This window comes from Watersipora subatra, unplaced genomic scaffold, assembly GCF_963576615.1.
Source record: "Watersipora subatra unplaced genomic scaffold, tzWatSuba1.1 SCAFFOLD_132, whole genome shotgun sequence".
Classification (NCBI taxonomy): Eukaryota; Metazoa; Bryozoa; class Gymnolaemata; order Cheilostomatida; family Watersiporidae; genus Watersipora; species Watersipora subatra.
The window spans coordinates 108055-133182 of NW_027045327.1; the positions used below are offsets into that span (position 1 = coordinate 108055).

General features: G+C 35.3%; 1 long non-coding RNA gene across 1 annotated transcript; it reads right to left on the minus strand.

Moving 5' to 3' along the window:
* Window positions 1–3578: 3578 nt before the first annotated feature.
* Window positions 3579–24754, minus strand: LOC137410173 (uncharacterized). Its single transcript, XR_010981008.1, has 4 exons — window positions 24634–24754; window positions 10287–10490; window positions 9408–9458; window positions 3579–4315 (listed from the first exon to the last, which is right to left on the minus strand). It is a non-coding gene; the product is annotated as an uncharacterized lncRNA (long non-coding RNA).
* Window positions 24755–25128: the final 374 nt, after the last annotated feature.

Consider the following 25128-nt stretch of genomic DNA (forward strand, 5'->3'; position numbering starts at 1 on the left):
TTCTTTGAGTACGATGGGTGACACCGCACGAGCCATAAATACCTAGCTCATGTATTGCCTTGATCACCTTACTGCAACTGGCACACCCCTAACATATCAATCAGTCTGGAATATTTCCTTCTCGGTTGACTCAGTAGGCAAATTCGGTACCTTTACTCCGTCTCTGTTAATACCAGGATCAACTTATTCCCTCTCGGCATTGTTGGCATTGGTCTCATCAGGTGTACAACCACCCTCTGCCAGGAGTGTTCTGCTTGCTGCCGGGCCTGCTTAGGGTGGCTTAGTGGTAGCATCTCTAACTGTCAACCACTGAGTTGGTGGTTCAAGTCTTGTTTAAAGCGAATCTGGCCTAAAAGGCTCTCAACAAGCCTTCAACCCCAATTGCTGGGTCTTTTGGTTCTACACCATAACTTGGAGGCCACGTGCACCCCATTGACAATGTGAGCATGTTAAATATAGAACTCCTACACATCTGTTGGTGAACTCATAAAATATATCAGCGTTTATTTTTTATTAGGTGCATGCTGAATTGTCTTCTCTAGCATTTTTGTAAAGTTTTGTCTTTTTGCATTGCTCAGTCAATTATGAGTATTTTTCAAGTTGGATAAATTCCATAATTTGATAAATATGTAGTTTTTTTTATTCTAATACTAATTTTAGTCAAAAATAAAAATTCCATTTTGTTAGTTTATTTAAAGAAAGTAAATAGCTTCCTCAGGCAGCAAATTTTACACAGGCAGCACAATTAGATATAATGAAATAATGGTCAAATCATGAAAAACTCTTGGTTATAATGTGCAAAAAGTTCAAAAAAAAATATAAAAGCATTGCCCTTGTCAGCTATTAATGTCTTTCAACTCTAATACTAGCCTTGAGCTGAAGTCTAGCCCCAAATAACAACAATTGCTTCAGTAAGAATTAATTATTGTCGCTAAATACCAGTTAGTGCATAAATACACTTTGTAAGTAAAACCTATTTACATTTCCTTATCTGATTCAGAGTTAGCGAGCAGCAGAAATTAGTGAAATATATAAAACAGGAGACTAAATTATGCGCTATCGAGTTGCATTTGAAAACGAAATTATTCATATCGGAAAGGGATGTTCTTGTCAGAAGTTGTTTATCTAGTCTCCTATTCTACCTCTAAAAATTATTTTACATCAACAAATTCATACACAATATCAATAAATACAAGATGTTTTTCGACAACCTGCTGGAATTCCAGAATAATTGTACATTTAGTTATTAGGCCTGCTGATGACTCGCAGCACACCAGACTCCAAAGGTACTAGTAATTATTAATATGGTAAGTGAATGATTGGGGTAGATGAGAGTATGACAGGTGGATATGCCAAATGTTGCTGGTTTGATTCCTGGACAAAGCAATCTGCTGCGCAGCCTCAAATTGTGACTTCAAAGGATGGCCACGGCTTTTATTATAGTAAAGGCTAATACGCTGGCAGTCCAGTGTACTATGACAGACAGTCAGATGTGTCGATAAACGCTAAAGAACAAGCGTGTCATAATTATTCCAAAATTCATAAGTGAATGTGATGGTGTGTAAACTAATCGTTGGAAGTTGAAATCCTGCGTCATGCAATCTTTTTTGCACTCTCTTTCTGTTGCACGAGACAGCCGAACAGACACACAACTTGTTATTGCAAAAAACAGCTAAAATCTTAATTTTGTTTTTATTTCGGATTTTTCATTTTAATATTGCAAAAACGATCTTTTTTTTCTGCAAACAGCCTATTTTTTGTTGCTAACATAGACCAATATATTGTATTTTACTATTGGAAAAAAATTAAACTAAAAAAGGCGATTAGCTAACCACAAATCAATTTATAAAAACCGTTGGTGTGGCGACGTAATAGTCTGCCCAATAGCGTCAGTATCGCAAAATGACAAATTGTCGCTATGCTTGCAAAAGGGTTAATAAAACTGATTCTAAACATCAACCATCAGATCATCATTTTCATTTACAAAGGAAAACATAATGACTATCAATGAAAGAAATATCATTCATTCTGAGTATATTGCTAAAGGGTTGCTAAGATGATGCAGTGCCAACTCTCTCTTTTCCCTTACGTTCCCGTCAGCAAGCACGCAGGTTTTAATGCAATCTGCATTAAAATGAAGACTGGAATTTCGGTGCAACTTCTTGGTATTACTTTGGCTGAATAAAACCTTAATGAGCATGGGCCCTTTTACTGGCTTGACTTGACTGTGGAAACTCCCCCTAAAGGAGCAAATACACTGACAGTGCCCTATGGTCTGAAACCCCCGCCCCCCAAAACGTGATTTTGGGCCGAACCTAATGGGTCTTTTAGGGGGGAGTATCAGCCCTGGGATTTCAACCATGATCAAGTTTGATTGATTGCAATTTTACAACATTCTGACTGTCAGATCACCTCAAACATCAAAAACAATCGCAAATAATAGAAGTATACTGATATTTTTTCTGTCAAAATTTACTGAAATTGTGTAAAAGTTCATCGTTAAGACATTCAGCACCAGAAACAAATATAGGCCAACACGTAGATGCGTTTGTGAATAATGCCGATCTTTCCTTCTGCTATCATGCATCTATAAAGAACCCACCCAATGCCATGCCGCTTCTTGTCAGAAAAACCCTACTTGAGCTGAGAACCTTCACTATAATACGACCTGTGTCTATTCAAAGCTACTGTTGCAGGATGGAAAAATCTTGGCATCGCGGAGGGTTTGATCCTGCAACATTCCGCTTTACCTGCACGCTACTACTGGTTAACGAAACTCGAATGTATGTTCATGTTTGATTAAACAAGTAATTATGAGGCACTTACTGTGGAGAGGTTCCTGGTTTTGGTACGTCTTTGGCAAAGTGTCTTATCTGTAATGGGTGCTGAGTTCTCTTAGAGAGGAGTAGAGTTTATCATCATCGGTTTTGCGCACAGGAAACAAGTCTATCATGCGGAGAGCTTTCAAATTCTTTATGTATTCAGAGGTACCTCGAAGTAACATGATTGTCTCCCATGCAAAGTTGGTTCCTAAAGTATTTGTTTAATTCGTATGTTTTGAGTTGTTTATAAACATAAGCACTTGATACTGAAGTAGTTAATATTTAGGTTTTTGACAACTTTTAGATATGTTTTTATTCATAAAAAACGTTAATTTATTTGTCAGAATACAGAAACCCTTCAGAACTCCACTCTGTAATAAGTCAGCAGGATGGAACCAGCCTCAAAAACCAAATCGTTTAGCAACTTGGCAGAAAGCATGGACCATATCGGGTGATGTTTGATTGAAATCTGCAAAAATGTGTGAAAATGCATAAGCTTATCACAGGCATCTCCTATGCACACCCACATGCCTGCGCACACACCCGAATGCACCCACATACAAAGCATAGTCACACACACAAGTCTAGATTTGAGTATTTCTAAAGTTGGGGATGATCCATAATTTGATGAATTTGCTGTCTTTTATTCTCACACGAACTTTAAACTTTGATGTAAAAGTAAATAAGTCATTACATTAGTTTATTTGAATAAAGTAATTAGGTTACACGGACAGCAAATTTCACAAAGGCAGCACATCTAGATAAATAACAATACTGGTCAAATCTAGTAAAACTCCTGGTTATAATGTGCAAAATATATAAAAACAGTTCCCTAGTAGCTATCAATGTCTTCCACATCTAATACTAGCCTTGAGCAAGTCTAGACAAGATTAACAAAAAATGCTTCTGTAAAGCCTGGTTTCCATAAATGCCACAAGCACCGGTGAAATGTGAACCAATGCGCCGGAAGTCAACGCAAGAGTTTAGTGCAGTTCAAGTTTTGCGAAAAGCTGCAAGCAAATCCTTCTCGAAATGCACTGTACAGGCGCAGGTCAGCATTATCAAAATGGCATGGCGAGCAAACATTTTACATGTGATTATTAGCGATGTAGCTTTATGCGAACGGAAGCCGCCGAGCTTACTGTCGCATGTGTTTCGCTGCGCAAGATTACAGCTAAGGATTTGCAATTGATATGGGAACCAGGTTTGAGAATTAATTGTAGTCATGAAATACAATTTGTGCATAAACCCATCTTACAAGTACAACCTATTTACATTTCCTTGTCTGATTCAGAGTTAGCGGGCAGCAGAAGTAGAAAAATAGAAAAATATATAAAACATGAAACCAAATTATGGGCTATCCAGCTGCATTAGAAATTGAATTTATTCATATTGGAGAGGAATGTCCTTTCCACTGGTCCATGTCTCTAAGTACGCATTGAAGAGCTCATTGTCAGCAACCGTGGAGTTGTTCTTCCAGTCTCCAATTTTACCTGCAAAAATTACTTCACTTATGTAAGCAAATTCTTTCACAATATCAGTAGAAACAATATAACAAGTATTCTTTAGTTGAGAAAAAGCTACCGCAATGGAAGCTAACTTCTCGTGCAAAGGGAACTGTCTAAACCACATATGTCAAACTGTGAGCCACAACCGGCCCACCTTGTTCTCATATTTAGCCTGCAAGATTATTTTACATTATTGATATTCATGGTCCATGGATATGAAGCGCTGACAACAATACTGCAAAAAACTACAGATCCCACAATGCACCGCTTCAGCTGCCTTGCCACATACTTGTCGCGTCCATTAAACCTAAAGTTTGTTTCAGATGATATTCCCATCTGTTTTTATTCATATTTACGTTTCAAAAAAATGTTGTTTTAGTGTGTTAAATAAACGTTTATTCTGTTCAGCCCGCGACCTAGATTGTGTTTTGAATTTTGGCCTCTTGTAGAATTGTGTTTGACATCCCTCGTCTAAACTATTTACCAGACTTGAAGGAATCCTTCTGACTCCTACTATAGGCTATATCATCCAATCTCAGTCTCTGACTCCTACTATAGGCTATATCATCCAATCTCAGTCTCTGACTCCTACTATAGGCTATATCATCCAATCTCAGTCTCTGACTCCTACTATAGGCTATATCATCCAATCTCAGTCTCTGACTCCTACTATAGGCTATATCATCCAATCTCAGTCTCTGACTCCTACTATAGGCTATATCATCCAATCTCAGTCTCTGACTCCTACTATAGGCTATATCATCCAATCTCAGTCTCTGACTCCTACTATAGGCTATATCATCCAATCTCAGTCTCTGACTCCTACTATAGGCTATATCATCCAATCTCAGTCTCTGACTCCTACTATATGCTATATCATCCAATCTCAGTCTCTGACTCCTACTATAGACTATATCATCCAATCTCAGTCTCTGACTCCTACTATAGACTATATCATCCAATCTCAGACTCTGACTCCTACTATAGGCTATATCATCCAATCTCAGTCTCTGACTCCTACTATAGGCTATATCATCCAATCTCAGTCTCTGACTCCTACTATAGGCTATATCATCCAATCTCAGTCTCTGACTCCTACTATAGGCTATATCATCCAATCTCAGTCTCTGACTCCTACTATAGGCTATATCATCCAATCTCAGTCTCTGACTCCTACTATAGACTATATCATCCAATCTCAGTCTCTGACTCCTACTATAGGCTATATCATCCAATCTCAGTCTCTGACTCCTACTATAGGCTACATCATCCAATCTCATTCTCTGACTCCTACTATAGGCTATATCATCCAATCTCAGTCTCTGACTCCTACTATAGGCTATATCATCCAATCTCAGTCTTTGACTCCTACTATAGGCTATATCATCCAATCTCAGTCTCTGACTCCTACTATAGGCTATATCATCCAATCTCAGTCTTTGACTCCTACTATAGGCTATATCATCCAATCTCAGTCTCTGACTCCTACTATAGGCTATATCATCCAATCTCAGTCTCTGACTCCTACTATAGGCTATATCATCCAATCTCAGTCTCTGACTCCTACTATAGGCTATATCATCCAATCTCAGTCTCTGACTCCTACTATAGGCTATATCATCCAATCTCAGTCTCTGACTCCTACTATAGGCTATATCATCCAATCTCAGTCTCTGACTCCTACTATAGGCTATATCATCCAATCTCAGTCTTTGACTCCTACTATAGGCTATATCATCCAATCTCAGTCTCTGACTCCTACTATAGGCTATATCATCCAATCTCAGTCTCTGACTCCTACTATAGGCTATATCATCCAATCTCAGTCTCTGACTCCTACTATAGGCTATATCATCCAATCTCAGTCTCTGACTCCTACTATAGGCTATATCATCCAATCTCAGTCTCTGACTCCTACTATAGGCTATATCATCCAATCTCAGTCTCTGACTCCTACTATAGGCTATATCATCCAATCTCAGTCTCTGACTCCTACTATAGGCTATATCATCCAATCTCAGTCTCTGACTCCTACTATAGGCTATATCATCCAATCTCAGTCTCTGACTCCTACTATAGGCTATATCATCCAATCTCAGTCTCTGACTCCTACTATAGGCTATATCATCCAATCTCAGTCTCTGACTCCTACTATAGGCTATATCATCCAATCTCAGTCTCTGACTCCTACTATAGGCTATATCATCCAATCTCAGTCTCTGACTCCTACTATAGGCTATATCATCCAATCTCAGTCTCTGACTCCTACTATAGGCTATATCATCCAATCTCAGTCTCTGACTCCTACTATAGGCTATATCATCCAATCTCAGTCTCTGACTCCTACTATAGGCTATATCATCCAATCTCAGTCTCTGACTCCTACTATAGGCTATATCATCCAATCTCAGTCTCTGACTCCTACTATAGGCTATATCATCCAATCTCAGTCTCTGACTCCTACTATAGGCTATATCATCCAATCTCAGTCTCTGACTCCTACTATAGGCTATATCATCCAATCTCAGTCTCTGACTCCTACTATAGGCTATATCATCCAATCTCAGTCTCTGACTCCTACTATAGGCTATATCATCCAATCTCAGTCTCTGACTCCTACTATAGGCTATATCATCCAATCTCAGTCTCTGACTCCTACTATAGGCTATATCATCCAATCTCAGTCTCTGACTCCTACTATAGGCTATATCATCCAATCTCAGTCTCTGACTCCTACTATAGGCTATATCATCCAATCTCAGTCTCTGACTCCTACTATAGGCTATATCATCCAATCTCAGTCTCTGACTCCTACTATAGGCTATATCATCCAATCTCAGTCTCTGACTCCTACTATAGGCTATATCATCCAATCTCAGTCTCTGACTCCTACTATAGGCTATATCATCCAATCTCAGTCTCTGACTCCTACTATAGGCTATATCATCCAATCTCAGTCTCTGACTCCTACTATAGGCTATATCATCCAATCTCAGTCTCTGACTCCTACTATAGGCTATATCATCCAATCTCAGTCTCTGACTCCTACTATAGGCTATATCATCCAATCTCAGTCTCTGACTCCTACTATAGGCTATATCATCCAATCTCAGTCTCTGACTCCTACTATAGACTATATCATCCAATCTCAGTCTCTGACTCCTACTATAGGCTATATCATCCAATCTCAGTCTCTGACTCCTACTATAGGCTATATCATCCAATCTCAGTCTCTGACTCCTACTATAGGCTATATCATCCAATCTCAGTCTCTGACTCCTACTATAGACTATATCATCCAATCTCAGTCTCTGACTCCTACTATAGGCTATATCATCCAATCTCAGTCTCTGACTCCTACTATAGGCTATATCATCCAATCTCAGTCTCTGACTCCTACTATAGGCTATATCATCCAATCTCAGTCTCTGACTCCTACTATAGGCTATATCATCCAATCTCAGTCTCTGACTCCTACTATAGACTATATCATCCAATCTCAGTCTCTGACTCCTACTATAGGCTATATCATCCAATCTCAGTCTCTGACTCCTACTATAGGCTATATCATCCAATCTCAGTCTCTAACTCCTACTATAGGCTATATCATCCAATCTCAGTCTCTGACTCCTACTATAGGCTATATCATCCAATCTCAGTCTCTGACTCCTACTATAGGCTATATCATCCAATCTCAGTCTCTGCATGACTCCTACTATAGGCTATATCATCCAATCTCAGTCTCTGACTCCTACTATAGGCTATATCATCCAATCTCAGTCTCTGACTCCTACTATAGGCTATATCATCCAATCTCAGTCTCTGACTCCTACTATAGGCTATATCATCCAATCTCAGTCTCTGACTCCTACTATAGGCTATATCATCCAATCTCAGTCTTTGTACAAGTGAAACCCAAACAAGTTACTTGAGGCATTTTTGTATCAGATTCCAAACACTGCCTGAAAAATCTTGTCTCGTTTTTTTTGTACCGGACCATCTTATATGGTCCGGTCTTATTTTAGTCCTAGGGCTACGCAACCACAGGTCATAATTTAATCGATGTGATTTCTTTACCTTTAACAACAACAGTTCATTTATTGAAGCATAATTAATTAACCCAGAACATGTGTTTGTATTGGTCGGGCGTTAGCACGATCCCATCGCGGGCATTGTTGATTATCTAGAATCCTAGTTTATTATTAGCGCTCTCTGGGTTTAACAGCACCGATTGTCACAGAAAAACGCAGCCTCAATGGCAGCGAAAGGGATCGACAACCTAAGGCTAAATGGGAATTATGACGCCACACTTTGAGTACCTGAACCAAATGTCTTTTTTGCAGGACCTACTTTTGACACCCCGTTTTTCATAGGTCTATTATTCTTTGTGTTTTGAATATAGGCTCATTCGAAAGCTAAGACTCTGATGTATTGAAATATATAATAAAAAATTATGTAAATTATGTGCTTTAAAATGGTGACTGTGTTTCATTTTATGCAGTGTAATATAGTATTAAAGATTTAACCCATGCTGTACGTTTTTATTTGACAAAATGCGAGTGAAGCGTATTCTGTCATAAGTTGGGATTCCAGATGTTACGATCTGCTTTGATTTGAGTCACAAGAGCCCTAAGAAGGATTTTCTTAAGGCCTATCTAAGAATAATTCTGTAAAGGCAAGTTTTTAGTATTTTTCTCATTTACCACAAGAGCAATTATAAACATCCTGAAGCAGGGTTTGAACCACACCTGCAACTCTACTGCCCAGAGTGTTAACCACTACACTACCACATCTACAGTTACTTTCATGCAATTCCCATATTAGCTACCGCTATGAATAGTGTATTTATAAAACATTTAAGAACTCTATCCGTAAAATTTTCATTTGTTATACAGTTTTTAATATGAAACAATTTAGCTAGACTTAAAAAGGTTGCTTTCAGAGTTGGTACCAATTAAAATAACTTTAATCTTTTATATTAGGAAAGCTAAAAGTGCTGTTTAAATATTCTGGTTTCCAATAATGGGTTGGGGTTCAGAAACCAAACTGTATTAAGCTGTTTGTGGAGTTGTCTTACCTTGCCTATACATGCCAATGTACTCTTCACGGTTTTCTCATCTGTACAAAGCTACAAAACAGTAGTAATGTATAAGTACAACTATTAGTACAATGTTTAGTGCAATGTACATGTAATCCAAAAATACCAACGTCTCAATGCAGAGCTTCCCTACGGTAGAACTTTTTTGCGGCAACACAACAAATCACGTGATAGTAAAAACACAACCTTGGAGCATATTTTGGCAGCAGCATTTCTTGTAAAATTTATATAGTATAAAGCAGAAAGTAGGTTTTCTAAATGACTGCATTTGAAGTTTTCTCTATAAATATAACTTGAAAACCTTCGTGTTTATAACTCTGTCGGTGGCGGTTAACATTAAACAGCAACACTAACCTAGGATGTCTGATTGCAATTAATCGCAATGCTGATACTTTCTGTTTACTGACGATACCATAGCCTAGTATTATCGATTTAGATCGATCAGCAGTGAGTCTCTCTACGATGTTTATTAGTACTCTCAAAACAAATGCCTTCAAACCAATTTAGCAAAGTGAAATATGGTCAAATGTCTTCAGACTTTATTGTCTCCATGATTTTGGGTGGAAGCAACTCTAAATCCATTCAAAACATAGAAACACAGTGTAGAAGTCGTGGCTTTATGGTTTATGTACCACACAGGAATAAAACATAACAAATAGCAGAGACATCTATAGTTTCCTACTAATTCTGTGTTTGTTACCTACTTTATTGCAAAATTTTCTAAAAGAACAGCACCTATGGAGTTGTCTTGTCCTCTTTCATAGAGGTTGCATTGCTTTCTAACAGCACCAGCACAAAATTGGGTTTAATCAGTTAAAGGTGAATACAACGAGACACTTTTTAGCAGATAAAACTTACCAAAATGAGAGTCTTCATAATCGATGAGGTGAATGTATGGCATGCAACTACAGACGTCTATAGATGCAACCTCTATCTTCCACATGTACTTGGCAAACTCAAAGAATTTCCCAATTAGCACGGCGGCAGCGTAAAAAAATGTTTGAATATATTTGCACCGCGTCAATCTTCCAAGTTTCCAACTTGTTGTCGAATGAAGTCCCGCTACAAGCCAAACAAATCATTATATATAGACCTACTGTGATGATAAGGCAATGAGAATAAGACTGTACACAAATATTCTATAAATTGTTTGGGTGGTTGATCGAGTGCTGGCTACTAGGTCATATGTCACAAGTTTATGTTTTGTGGGAGGAATATTTTACATCTAACGGTGGCTTCAGACAGGACATGTACACTCTTATTACAGTGAAGGCTTGTACAGTGGCAGACTCCAGTATCATATAACATCATAGATTGAGCCAATAAAGTGCAGAGAATAGCTACATGTATATGCTCAATGTTTACTATAATAAGAGCTGTCTGAAGCTGCAGTTTGATGTAAGTAAGATTGCATTGCACAGGATTTGAACTCCCAGCCATCAGCTTTGTAGTTAGACATACTAACCACTTCACCGATTTCTCCAACCTCTATCCCAAGCTACTGGCTAGAAGTTGAAGTCTGCCGCTGAAGGAGGTTAGAAAAAACGTAGCATTGTGCTGGATTCAAACATGTAATTTTCAGCATGGAAGACTGACACTAACAGCTGAGCAAATCGACAACCCACTGGCATTCCATAATAGTTGTACATTTAATTATTACACCTGTTGATAACTTGTGGCACACCAGACTCCAAGTGGATTTAGTAATTATAAATATGGTAAGTGAATGATTACGGCAGACAAGAGTATGACAGGTGGATATGCCAAATGTCGCTGGTTTGACTCTTAAACAAAGCAATCTGATGCGCAGCCTCAAAACATGATTTCAAAAGACGGCCATGACTCTTACTATAGTCAAGACTAGTACCCTGGCAGTCCAGTGTGCCATAACAGATCATCAAGTGTGTCGATAAAGCTCAACGAATATGCAAGTCAAAAGTATTCCAAAATTCTGCAAGGTGAGTGTTTAGCCGAGGTAATTGTGTAAACTAATTGTTGGAAGTTGAAATCCTGTGGCGTGCAATCTTTTTTGCACTCTCTTTCTGTTGCATGAGACAGCCGAACGGACACACGACTTGTTATAGCAAAAACCAACTAAAATATATCATATGGTGATGCTAAACTTTATAACATCTGAACTGGTTAATCCATGTAACAAGACTGGTACTTAGAGATGAACTTGCACCAACTTGATTAGATTTTATCTGAAAGTATCGGTAGTCGTCTACCCTTTCCGATTGTTTTTGGGCATTTTTACCATGATCAAGTTTGGTTGACTGTTTTTTTTTTAAAAAAAACAATCGCAAATGATAGAAGAATACCGACATTTTTCTGACAAACTTTGTTGAAAGTGTGTAAAAGTTCATTATTAAGACATTCAGCACCTGAAACTGTTAATTCAAGTAACAAGACTGGTACTTAACATGAACTCGCACAAAATCTTAGTAGATTTTATAAGAAATTATCGGTATTTTTCATCCCTTGCAATTGTTTAGATATTTGAGGTGATCTGACTGCCAGGATGTTTCAAGATGCGTCGTAGACAAAACTTGATCTCAGTTAAAACATTCGGAAATAAAATGTGTGTGAAAGGAAATCACTAGTTGTTATCGGTGCTATAGTTAATATCGACTTTTGCATGAAGTTGCAGCATTATACATCTTTATTCCATCAGTCTCTTCGCGACTTGCGACATCACAATCACACCTTCGCTTTAGCTGAATGTTTTTAACAGTAATCAATATTTGTCAATTTTAATCTTATTAAATCCTGGCTGTCAGATTGAAGCATCCTCGAGCATCGAAACCAATCGCAGGTAATAGAAAAATATATTTGCTGACGATAACACTTACTCAAGTTTTGCAAAAGTTCATTATCATGACATTCAGCACCAGAAAATGATGTAAATGTAGAAGTTTTTGAATAAAACCTATATTTTCATTTGCTATCATGCAGCTATAAATAAACCAATGCCATACTGCTTCTAGAAAAGCCCTACTTAAAGGTTGACTTGCAACAAATTTCACTTTACCGATATTTGATATGAAAATATTCACCATGTCTTAGTCTGTTGTGTTGTAGGTGCATTATATGTGGAAAGGTGATTACAAGCTCTTAAAAACTCAAAAACGAACAGAAATTCGCAGCCACACGAGACCGCCGTAGTTTGGATTCCCTTTCCAAAACAGCTCAAATGTGATGTAGTTGTGAGAGATGGCTTATGTATACACATTCTTACAACCTTAATCGTAGAAATTTTTTCACAAAGAAGTTTTATATTGAGCTTTGTATTGGCCTTTCAATTGACGTGAGAACATCATGCGACAAGATAATAACCAAACTGTAACGACTACGTCAGAGAAATAAAGAGATTCCAATCTAAGGCGGCTTTTCGTTTTTGAGCTTTTATGGGCTTTTAATCACAATTCCACATATTGTGCACCTACAACACGACAGAGTAAGACATGGTGAATCTTTTGATGCCAAATATCTGCACTGTGAATTTTGTTGCAAGTCAACCTCTAAGCTGAGAACGTTTACTATAATAAAAGGCAAGTCTGTCCGAAGCTACGGTTGCAGTTTGCAAAAACGATTGCATCACGGAGGATTCGATCCTGCAACACTCCACAGTAGTATAGTGAGAGCAGATCTACACACACTAGGCGGAGCTTAGGGAGCAGGAAGTGACATCACATCAGGATCTGTTTGATTGACAGTTGGGGGGCGGAGCTAGGCGGTGTTGAGTCATGGTGTGAGTCATGGCGATCTGTGTGATTCGTGGTGCGAGTGAGTAATGGTGTGAGTTGGTTGGTGACGTCGCGGTGGTGGTGGTGTCGGTGGCCGAGTGGTGAGTCGGGCCGCGAGACGATTCGCGGTTGTATTTGGGATTATCGGATTTCGTTGGCGTCCGGTAGAGGTCGCTCTTCCGTGCCGTTTCGGGGATTGACGGAGAGCTCGGTGGCGACGGGTTGACGGACGGTGGCGGATGGATTTCGAGATCGTCGGAGCTTGTATGTATTTTCTTTTTTCCGATCCCGAATGAGAATGATGTGTCTGCGAACGAATATTCATTTTGATTGTAAACTTCATAAATTCTGAAATTATCTCTCGCCTCTAAGTCTTCATCAGGATTAAAACTTTTCAGAATTGACGGAGCATGCAATCTGAAGGAATTCAGAGAGAAATTAAAACAAAGATTATAAACTCTGTATATCAAGACAGTAATGAGTTAAGGAAATGATATTATGATTAAATTTTATATAGTTTATTTGATGATATATCATAGGGATTTAAACTTACTATCAATGGATATGTTATTGAATAAAAGTTTTGTATATAAAAATGCTAAAACATAATATAAAAAAGACTATTGAATTTCATTCAATCCCAATTTTCTTCTTCTTCTTTCATTGTCGAATGAGAATGAACTGTCTACAATCAAAACATACATTATTTTTAGTGAGATATAGTAAAAGTAAGACATACAATCAGATTAGATCATTCATTCAAACTAAAAATCAAATATAATGTAATACTTACTGAAGAAGAAGAAGATCCATCCTTTTTCTGAATGGAATCTTCCTGTTGAGATACGGGAGCCTGCAATTGCAATGATTACAGTCAGGATGGTTTACTATATCCTTGCTGAGATAGTAGACTCTACATTCACAATGGACTCCAACTTAAATTGTAAATTTCAATTGCATTAGTCATCGAATCATAGAATGATATGCAAGATGTAATGCAGACAGAATAGGATATGCAATCAGCTAGAGTAGGACATACAGACAATAAGAAAAACAAATATGTTACATCACATAGTCAGACTAGGACACACAGACAGAGGAGGATATTCAGTTAAAATAATCTGTTTTAATCTGAGTAGGGATATAACATACACTTTGCTAAGATATTGGAGTTTGCAATTGCAATGAATACAATCAGCCTAGAACACATAGTTACTACTCAGAAGAGAAGATTCATTGTATCATTCCTACATAACATCTAGATTGAATTTGTAGTACTTACTGTAAACCGTAATCTTTCGTTGAGATCTTGATAGAACTTTTCACGTAAGAGAAATCGACAAGCTTTTCGCTTCCGAACGCTTATTTCCATTCCATGAGAGCAGTAACCCCATCGCTTCACACATTTATCTACACAATGTAATCGTTCTTGAAATTTCCTTTTTCTGTTGTCTTTGGTACTCATTGTGAAGTTATGAACTGAATTGAAAAGGCATATTCGCTCGAAGGATTTATAACAAGTAGAAGTGTTGTCGCGGTTCAATAATTTTGTGATCTAATGATATATATAAACAGTTTTCGCGAAATTCACTTTCGCGAAATTCAATTTCGCGAAAGTTGACTATATAATATATATGTGTAATTTCGCGAAATCCAATTTCGCGAAATTCACTTTCGCGAAATTCAATTTCGCGAAAGTTGACTATATAATATATATGTGTAATTTCGCGAAATCCAATTTCGCGAAATCCAATTTCGCGAAATTCACTTTCGCGAAAGTTGACTATATAATATATATAATGTGTAATTTCGCGAAATTCAATTTCGCGAAAATCTGTTTACTATTTTCGCTTCATTAATTCCTTTGGACACACCCATCATTCTTCAATTCACTATATAAGCGTTGCATAATCTGATGGAATATTCTGCCTCATTAACCATCTCTTGATACCTACTTATATTTGAGAATTTGGGTCGATCGAGTGTTGATACCATAAGGCTTGTATGCTTCAGCTAGAATTCTGTTAGCCGGCTACTCGCGATTAAGTTCGTTGAGTGTCGCTGTTTTCAGGGGCTGTTGTGTGGACAAGCGCTTTGGCATTCGACTTGATTGTTTTCCTAGGTTTACCTATGGAATTCTCCTGTTTGGTTTGGCTTAACCATTCCATAACAGTTTCTCGACCAGTAAATAGATGAAGATGATGAACTAGTAAAGGGGCATACATGGATTAATATGTGGATTATTTTGAGGATAGCTCCAACTCAGTGTGAGTATATCAATATATAAAACTTATATCAAAAATGTTACGTTATTGAATCATTGGCTTTGCCGTTTCCGGTTAGTGCATGCGCACGCAGTTCTGTTTTTATCCTCGAGGATGCGTTACACGTTTTTCTAATGCTCTTGTATTGTATTCCTTATTCACATGTACTATTGTACGTTATTCATAATATACGTTCTACAGCATTAACTACACACATATTCAACAAAAAAGGTAAATAATATTCGGTTGTATTTGTTACCAACTTTATTTCGATATAAAGTATATATGTATATTCAATTGTAAAATATAGAAAAAAATTTATGTCAGATCTTCTAGTAATTTAACAATTTGGGAAGTTCCTTGAATATGTACATTGTCAACACCTTCATTTTCTTCGTTATTAAGACTTTTACTAATTTTTCCATTCCAATCATATCTATCTAGTATAGTTTTTCGAACTACATGATCTCGTGTATCTGTTTCAGAAATTTTTAGCATAACTGTTAGAAAATCTTCTATTGAACATCCTCTGCTCCAAAATATTGCAAAGAGAAGACAGTAATCTCCACATGTTGTTGAAATAATTGTTTCCAATGAAACAACCTTGTTGCCAATGACGTGCAACTAAATTTTTGGTTCAACATTTCCATTTCTAATTATTTTTTCAAAAACGGTAAAACCAGACCGTTATCGTCATGACAATAAGAAACACACCGAGTTTGTTCAACGCAAAGAAAAGCGTCAGGAATTTTGTGAGAGTAAGAGTTGCTAAACAATTTTACACCTATCTTGTGGAGAATTTTGTTCTGAATAAGATACATTTAAAAGTAAAACGATATATGTTTTCATTTTTTGAGATATTGCTTAAATACTAACGGTATATCGGATTTTTTAGAAAATCCGTTTGAATTAACTTGGGCAGAATAATCGTTTGGTCAACAATTAACGTGGTAGCGAAAGAGTTAATATACAAGTGAGCAGTGATTATAAATGTATATATAATAATAAAATGTGAGTAAGATAAAAGCTACTGAAGATACAATAAACAAAGCTAGGATTGTGCTAGTCCATGTTGATATACAAGGGAGCAGTGATTATAAATATATATATATAATAAATCGTGAGTAAGATAAAAGCTACTGAAGATACAATAATCAAAGCAGGATTGTACTAGTCTATGTTGATGTACAAGTGGGCAATGATTATAAATGTATATATAATAATAAAATGAGAGTAAGATAAAAGCTACTGAAGATACAATAAACAAAGCTAGGACTGTACTAGTCCATGTTAATATACAAGTGAGCAGTGATTATAAATATATATATAATAATAAAATGAGAGTGAGTAATGTGAGTATATATAATAATACATTTTATTATTATATATAATTATAATCACTGCTCACTTGTATATTAACATGGACTAGCACAGTCCTAGCTTTGTTTATTGTATCTTCAGTAGCTTTTATCTTACTCACATTTTATTATTATATATACATTTATAATCATTGCTCACTTGTACACCAACATAGACTAGTACAATCCTAGTTTTTGTTTATTGTATCTTCAGTAGCTTTTATCTTACTCACATTTTATTATTATATATATTTATAATCACTGCTCCCTTGTATATCATCATGGACTAGTACAATCCTAGCTTTGATTGTATCTTCAGTAGCTTTTATCTTACTCACATTTTATTATTATATATACATTTATAATCATTGCTCACTTGTATATCAGCATGGCCTAGCACAATCCTAGTTTTGCTTATTGTATCTTTAGTAGATTTTATCTTACTCACATTTTATTATTATATATACATTTATAATCACTGCTCACTTGTATATTAACATGGCCTAGCACAATCCTAACTTTGTTTATTGTATCTTCAGTAGCTTTTATCTTACTCACATTTTATTATATATACATTTAAAATCATTGCTCACTTGTACATCAACAGGGTCTAGCACAATCCTAGCTTTGTTTTATTGTATCTTCAGTATCTTTTATCTTACTCACGTTTTATTATTATATATTCATTTATATTCGCTGCTCACTTGTATATTAACACGGACTAGCACAATCCTAGCTTTGTTTATTCTATCTTGAGTAGCTTTTATCTTACTCACATTTTATTATTATATATACATTTATAATCACTGCTCACTTGTACATTAACATGGACTAGCACAACCCTAGCTTTTATCTTACTCACATTTTATTATTATATATACATTTATAATCATTGCTCACTTGTATATCAACATGGCCTAGCACAATCCTAGTTTTGCTTATTGTATCTTTAGTAGTTTTTATCTTACTCACATTTTAATATTATATATACATTTATAATCACTGCTCACTTGTATATCAACATGGACTAGCACAATCCTAGCTTTGTTTATTGTATCTTCAGTAGCTTTTATCAATTATTCTAAAGTGCTGTAAAAGATCATCAGGAGTGTTAATAAAGTACTGAGAATAAGTATGTGTACAATTATTATAAAGTGCTGTAAGAGAACATCAGGAGTATTAATAAAGTACAGAGAATAAGTATATGTACAATTATTATAAAGTGCTGTAAGAGATCATCAAGAGTGTTAATAAAGTACAGAGAATAAGTATATGTACAATTATTATAAAGTGCTGTCAGAGATCATCAGGATTGTTAATAAAGTACAGAGAATAAGTATATGTACAATTATTATAAAGTGTAGTAAGAGATCATCAGGAGTGTTATTAAAGTACAGATAATAAGTATATGTACAATTATTATAAAGTTCTGTAAGAGTTCATCAAGAGTGTTAATAAAGTACAGAGAATAAGTATATGTACAATTATTATAAAGTGCTGTAAGAGATCATCAAGAGTGTTAATAAAGTACTGAGAATAAGTATATGTACAATTATTATAAAGTGCTGTAAGAGATCATCAGGTGTGGTAAAAAAGTACAGATAATAAGTATGTGTACAATTATTATAAAGTGTAGTAAAAGACCATCAAGAGTGTTAATAAAATACAGAGAATAAGTATGTGTACAATTATTATAAAGTGTAGTAAGAGATCATCAAGAGTGTTAATAAAGTACAGAGAATAAGTATGTGTACAATTATTCTAAAGTGCTGTAAAAGATCATCAGGAGTGTTAATAAAGTACTGAGAATAAGTATGTGTACAATTATTATAAAGTGTTGTAAGAGAACATCAGGAGTATTAATAAAGTACAGAGAATAAGTATATGTACAATTATTATAAAGTGTAGTAAGAGATCATCAGGAGTGTTATTAAAGTACAGATAATAAGTATATGTACAATTATTATAAAGTTCTGTAAGAGTTCATCAAGAGTGTTAATAAAGTACAGATATTAAGTATATGTACAATTATTATAAAGTGCTGTAAGAGATCATCAAGAGTGTTAATAAAGTACAGAGAATAAGTATATGTACAATTATTATAAAGTGTTGTAAGAGATCATCAGGTGTGTTAACAAAGTACAGATAATAAGTATATGTACAATTATTATAAAGTGCTGTAAGAGTTCATCAAGAGTGTTAATAAAGTACAGATATTAAGTATATGTACAATTATTATAAAGTGCTGTAAGAGATCATCAAGAGTGTTAATAAAGTACTGAGAATAAGTATATGTACAATTATTATAAAGTGCTGTAAGAGATCATCAGGAGTGTTAATAAAGTACAGAGAATAAGTATATGTACAATTATTATAAAGTGCTGTAAGAGATCATCAGGTGTGGTAAAAAAGTACAGAGAATAAGTATGTGTACAATTATTATAAAGTGTAGTAAAAGTCCATCAAGAGTGTTAATAAAATACAGAGAATAAGTATGTGTACAATTATTATAAAGTGTAGTAAGAGATCATCAAGAGTGTTAATAAAGTACAGAGAATAAGTATGTGTACAATTATTCTAAAGTGGTGTAAGAGATCATCAGGTGTGGTAAAAAAGTACAGAGAATAAGTATGTGTACAATTATTATAAAGTGTAGTAAAAGACCATCAAGAGTGTTAATAAAATACAGAGAATAAGTATGTGTACAATTATTATAAAGTGCTGTAAAAGATCATCAAGAGTGTTAATAAAGTACTGAGAATAAGTATGTGTACAATTATTATAAAGTGCTGTAAGAGATCATCAAGAGTGTTAATAAAGTACTGAGAATAAGTATGTGTACAATTATTATAAAGTGCTGTAAGAGATCATCAAGAGTGTTAATAAAGTACAGAGAATAAGTATATGTACAATTATTATAAAGTACTGTAAGAGATCATTAGGAGTGTTAATAAAGTACTGAGAATAAGTATGTGTACAATTATTATAAAGTGCTGTAAGAGATCATCAAGAGTGTTAATAAAGTACTGAGAATAAGTATATGTACAATTATTATAAAGTGCTGTAAGAGATCATCAAGAGTGTTAATAAAGTACAGAGAATAAGTATGTGTACAATTATTCTAAAGTGGTGTAAGAGATCATCAGGTGTGGTAAAAAAGTACAGAGAATAAGTATGTGTACAATTATTATAAAGTGTAGTAAAAGACCATCAAGAGTGTTAATAAAATACAGAGAATAAGTATGTGTACAATTATTATAAAGTGCTGTAAAAGATCATCAAGAGTGTTAATAAAGTACTGAGAATAAGTATGTGTACAATTATTATAAAGTGCTGTAAGAGATCATCAAGAGTGTTAATAAAGTACTGAGAATAAGTATGTGTACAATTATTATAAAGTGCTGTAAGAGATCATCAAGAGTGTTAATAAAGTACAGAGAATAAGTATATGTACAATTATTATAAAGTACTGTAAGAGATCATTAGGAGTGTTAATAAAGTACTGAGAATAAGTATGTGTACAATTATTATAAAGTGCTGTAAGAGATCATCAAGAGTGTTAATAAAGTACTGAGAATAAGTATATGTACAATTATTATAAAGTGCTGTAAGAGATCATCAAGAGTGTTAATAAAGTACTGAGAATAAGTATATGTACAATTATTATAAAGTGCTGTAAGAGATCATCAGGTGTGGTAAAAAAGTACAGAGAATAAGTATGTGTACAATTATTATAAAGTGTAGTAAAAGTCCATCAAGAGTGTTAATAAAATACAGAGAATAAGTATGTGTACAATTATTATAAAGTGTAGTAAGAGATCATCAAGAGTGTTAATAAAGTACAGAGAATAAGTATGTGTACAATTATTCTAAAGTGCTGTAAAAGATCATCAGGAGTGTTAATAAAGTACTGAGAATAAGTATGTGTACAATTATTATAAAGTGCTGTAAGAGATCATCAGGAGTATTAATAAAGTACAGAGAATAAGTATATGTACAATTATTATAAAGTGCTGTAAAAGATCATCAAGAGTGTTAATAAAGTACAGAGAATAAGTATATGTACAATTATTATAAAGTGCTGTCAGAGATCATCAGGAGTGTTAATAAAGTACAGAGAATAAGTATATGTACAATTATTATAAAGTGTAGTAAGAGATCATCAGGAGTGTTATTAAAGTACAGATAATAAGTATATGTACATCTAATCTGATTGTATGTCTTACTTTTACTATATCTCACTAAAAATAATGTATGTTTTGATTGTAGACAGTTCATTCTCATTCGACAATGAAAGAAGAAGAAGAAACTTTGGATTGAATGAAATTCAATAGTCTTTTTTATATTATGTTTTAGCATTTTTATATACAAAACTTTTATTCAATAACATATCCATTGATAGTAAGTTTAAATCCCTATGATATATCATCAAATAAACTATATAAAATTTAATCATAATATCATTTCCTTAACTCATTACTGTCTTGATATACAGAGTTTATAATCTTTGTTTAATTTCTCTCTGAATTCCTTCAGATTGCATGCTCCGTCAATTCTGAAAAGTTTTAATCCTGATGAAGACTTAGAGTTCATGTAAATCTCACTTCGATCCAATATCATGAGAGCTGGTGTCAACCATTGAAATGATGAGGGAATGTTATACTTTTGAGGTTCGATGATCGAACATAATACCACACGCTCTCCCTTACGTTCAACGAAGAATTGCAACGCAATCTCACAATTGTCATTTTCTTCAGACTTATTTGCTTGTATTACTTCTAACGAAGCTGGAATATCCAAAACTTTTAGATCAATCCATTTCCATGGTTCTTGCATTTCCTCGGTTTTAAAAACTGTTGCAATAGGTGACGTAATTTTCTCATCTCCTTCCATATAATTTTCCTTGGATTCGAATAACCGCTTTACTACCGAACTTTTTCTTGATGATCTTCGTAATGACGTAGTTCTGTTCAATCTAGACTTGGTTGGTCTTCTATAGTCTCTTTGTTTCATATTCAATTGAGAAGTTCTTTCAGAAATAATGTCGACATTCATACTATTGGAAGTTGATTCCTCAGAAGCTCCAGTAACAATCAACACTAACTAATAATACTTCATCAATTTATACATTATCTTTAAAAAAGTAGTGGAACCATAACAGCGATGGATAATTTCAGAATTTATGAAATTTACAATCAAAATGAATATTCGTTCGCAGACACATCATTCTCATTCGGGATCGGAAAAAAGAAAATACATACAAGCTCCGACGATCTCGAAATCCATCCGCCACCGTCCGTCAACCCGTCGCCACCGAGCTCTCCGTCAATCCCCGAAACGGCACGGAAGAGCGACCTCTACCGGACGCCAACGAAATCCGATAATCCCAAATACAACCGCGAATCGTCTCGCGGCCCGACTCACCACTCGGCCACCGACACCACCACCACCGCGACGTCACCAACCAACTCACACCATTACTCACTCGCACCACGAATCACACAGATCGCCATGACTCACACCATGACTCAACACCGCCTAGCTCCGCCCCCCAACTGTCAATCAAACAGATCCTGATGTGATGTCACTTCCTGCTCCCTAAGCTCCGCCTAGTGTGTGTAGATCTGCTCTCACTATACTACTCTCCACTCTGCTAGCGAAATACCAGCGATTAACTAACCTTAAAGATGTGGTTGCTTTAAAAAGGTTGATTTAATGAAATTAAGACCAATAAAATACTAAACCATCAGCTACAATTTGATGGTATTTTAGTTTTGTATAGCAATCCTGTCGAGAGATGGCCTCATGCGTTTGAATGAGGCCATCTTTTAAAAAGCTGACATTCCAGCGGGTGCTTCATTCGTGATGTAACTAGTGATACATCTGAAAAGAGTTCACAAGCGATAAATATAAGGTCGCTTCATTACCCAATCATCAGCGCGAAATTTTTATATTGGTCGCAATAAATGTTATTACTTGTAAAACATGTTGTCTGCGATCTCAAATTTAGTGATTTTACTCTATTATTAAATCGCATAGACATCGATATTTACCAAATTAATTGACATCGCTACTTTAATAAATTACTCGATCGACACATTTTATTGACGAACAACAGAATTGTAAAAATTGCTGTAAAGTTACTGCGAAGTTTCAAAGTCGCATTAACATTCAACTTTGAATCAATTCCCACAAAAGGACTTTCTTACTGCCACGTTAGTTTCAAATAAACAGTATTCTTGTAAAAATTGTCAGAGAGATCACTTTTGTTTTACAAAAATCCTTGATTCACCTAGAAATTAGCCTAATAACAATGCATACAGAGTGAATGTTTCTTTGAAAATTAATAATTAGCATTTTGCAAATAGCAAATCAAAACTAACAATTAGCAACTGAAAAATAGCCACTAAAACTTTGCATTTATTAACAAGCAACTAAAACTGGGCCAATAAACTTACCAGCAACTAGCAAATTCAAACTAGCAACTAACAACTGGCAAGTAGCAAATAAAAATTAGCAATTAGCAATTCGCTAAAAGACTATGAATAGATCTGATTGACACCCTAAAACTATGAACGGATTAAAGTGTGGATTAACCAAGCTTAGGGTTAACAACAGGTAACAAAAGTGTGAATGAAACAGGCAGCCAGACTTACTGTAAGTGGTAGTAGTGGTGGCCATAGAAGTGACTCTACGAGTGGATGTACTAGTAGAATCTACTAATCAGTACAAAAACGCAAATGCTAGATTCTCCGACGCCATAAATTTTCATAATCCTCGTAATACTGACATAAGTTCAAAGGTCAAACTTTGAGTTGTCAGAGTGCAAGCACCAATTGCGGCCCACCAAGCCAAGAGAAGACAATTGCTTCTATTGTCTAATGAAACACATCTGAATGTTAAAATGAGTACACCAGCTGGGTAAACTACAGTAGGTGCTCCTATAATGTATACTTCCTATAACGAAAATTCCAGATAACATTAAAATTGTATGTGAAGTTTTTGCTTCCGACTATATGAAAAATTCTGTAAAACGCAAAGTGTCAAGTCTGGCGAATTTCAAAATCGATTTGAATGTTAGTTTATTTCATCGCACTTGCGGAAGAAAAAACGCTGTGTGTTTATCGTTTAATCGATTATACATAACTTTCACGACATTCTAGTTCATCGTAATAGATCGTTAAATGTGTCAACAATAAGGATAATACGATAGCTGCGCGATTGTTTATAAATACAAAGGTGATCGGTTGGTACAGCTGGTACAGCATCGGTCTGCCAGCCCTAATGTCATTAGCTGGAGTATCGTCCAAAAAATATCTTTTTTCGAACCATGACTCCAGGATAGGTATAGACGACGAACTGGTAGAACTGTTTTTTATAGTGAAAATATTTTGTTGTTTCGCTTTATTGCAGGAGTACAAAATATGTGTTGTCAGCTTTACTTTGCAGTTTGGAAAACATTGTTGTTAATGAACGTTGAAAATATGCAGACCCTGTTAACTAATTGTTAATTTACTGCAATCATGGTCTATAAAACTAGTGAGATTGATCATTAAAAGCTGTCGATGCAAACCAATAATTCTGCAGTGATGTCACAGCCTAAAAATTAAAAGAGTTGATTAAAGTTTTCCTTCTTGCATGGCCAGAGGGGTGAGTTAGGAAAATTTAGGAACGGATTATGCAATTTACAGTGTTTTACTGTTCTTATAATGTAAACATTCCTGGAATGGACTATTTACATTATAGGAGCGTCTACTATTATTGTATTAAATTACGTTAACTTAAGTTCTCTCTTCAGAGCTTCTGCAGGATATTAATTGTCAATTCGTTAACAAACCTTTTATAAGCTCCTTTCCGTTTTTCTAATGCCCCATCATATTCGGTTCTCTTTCAAGGCAGGTAAAAGAGCATAAAGTTTCCATGACATCCACGACCAGGCTTGCACTTTACAATGAAAACTCCCTGGAAACAAGAAGAGCTGCTATGGGCAGGCTAAACTCTGTACAATTGCTATATAAAACAATACAGTGGTTTTCAACATACACGCTATTATTATAAACTGTATATAGATATATCTCAGTGTTTGTGTTTTGAACACCCGTTGATGACCAGTTACGACAATTACAATTTAACAACAAATAATATGTATTGCAGTGGATTCCATCTTGGAACCTACAGATCTGAAGGCGGCTGACTTAACCTTTAGACGAGGAGTATAACTGAGCATCGCTATTAATAATAGTCAAGATATTACATCGGTTAAAATACACAGGCTTAAATCATTAAGCGCTTGCGGTTACTAACTAGCACTGTTGATCATTACTCGTAACGT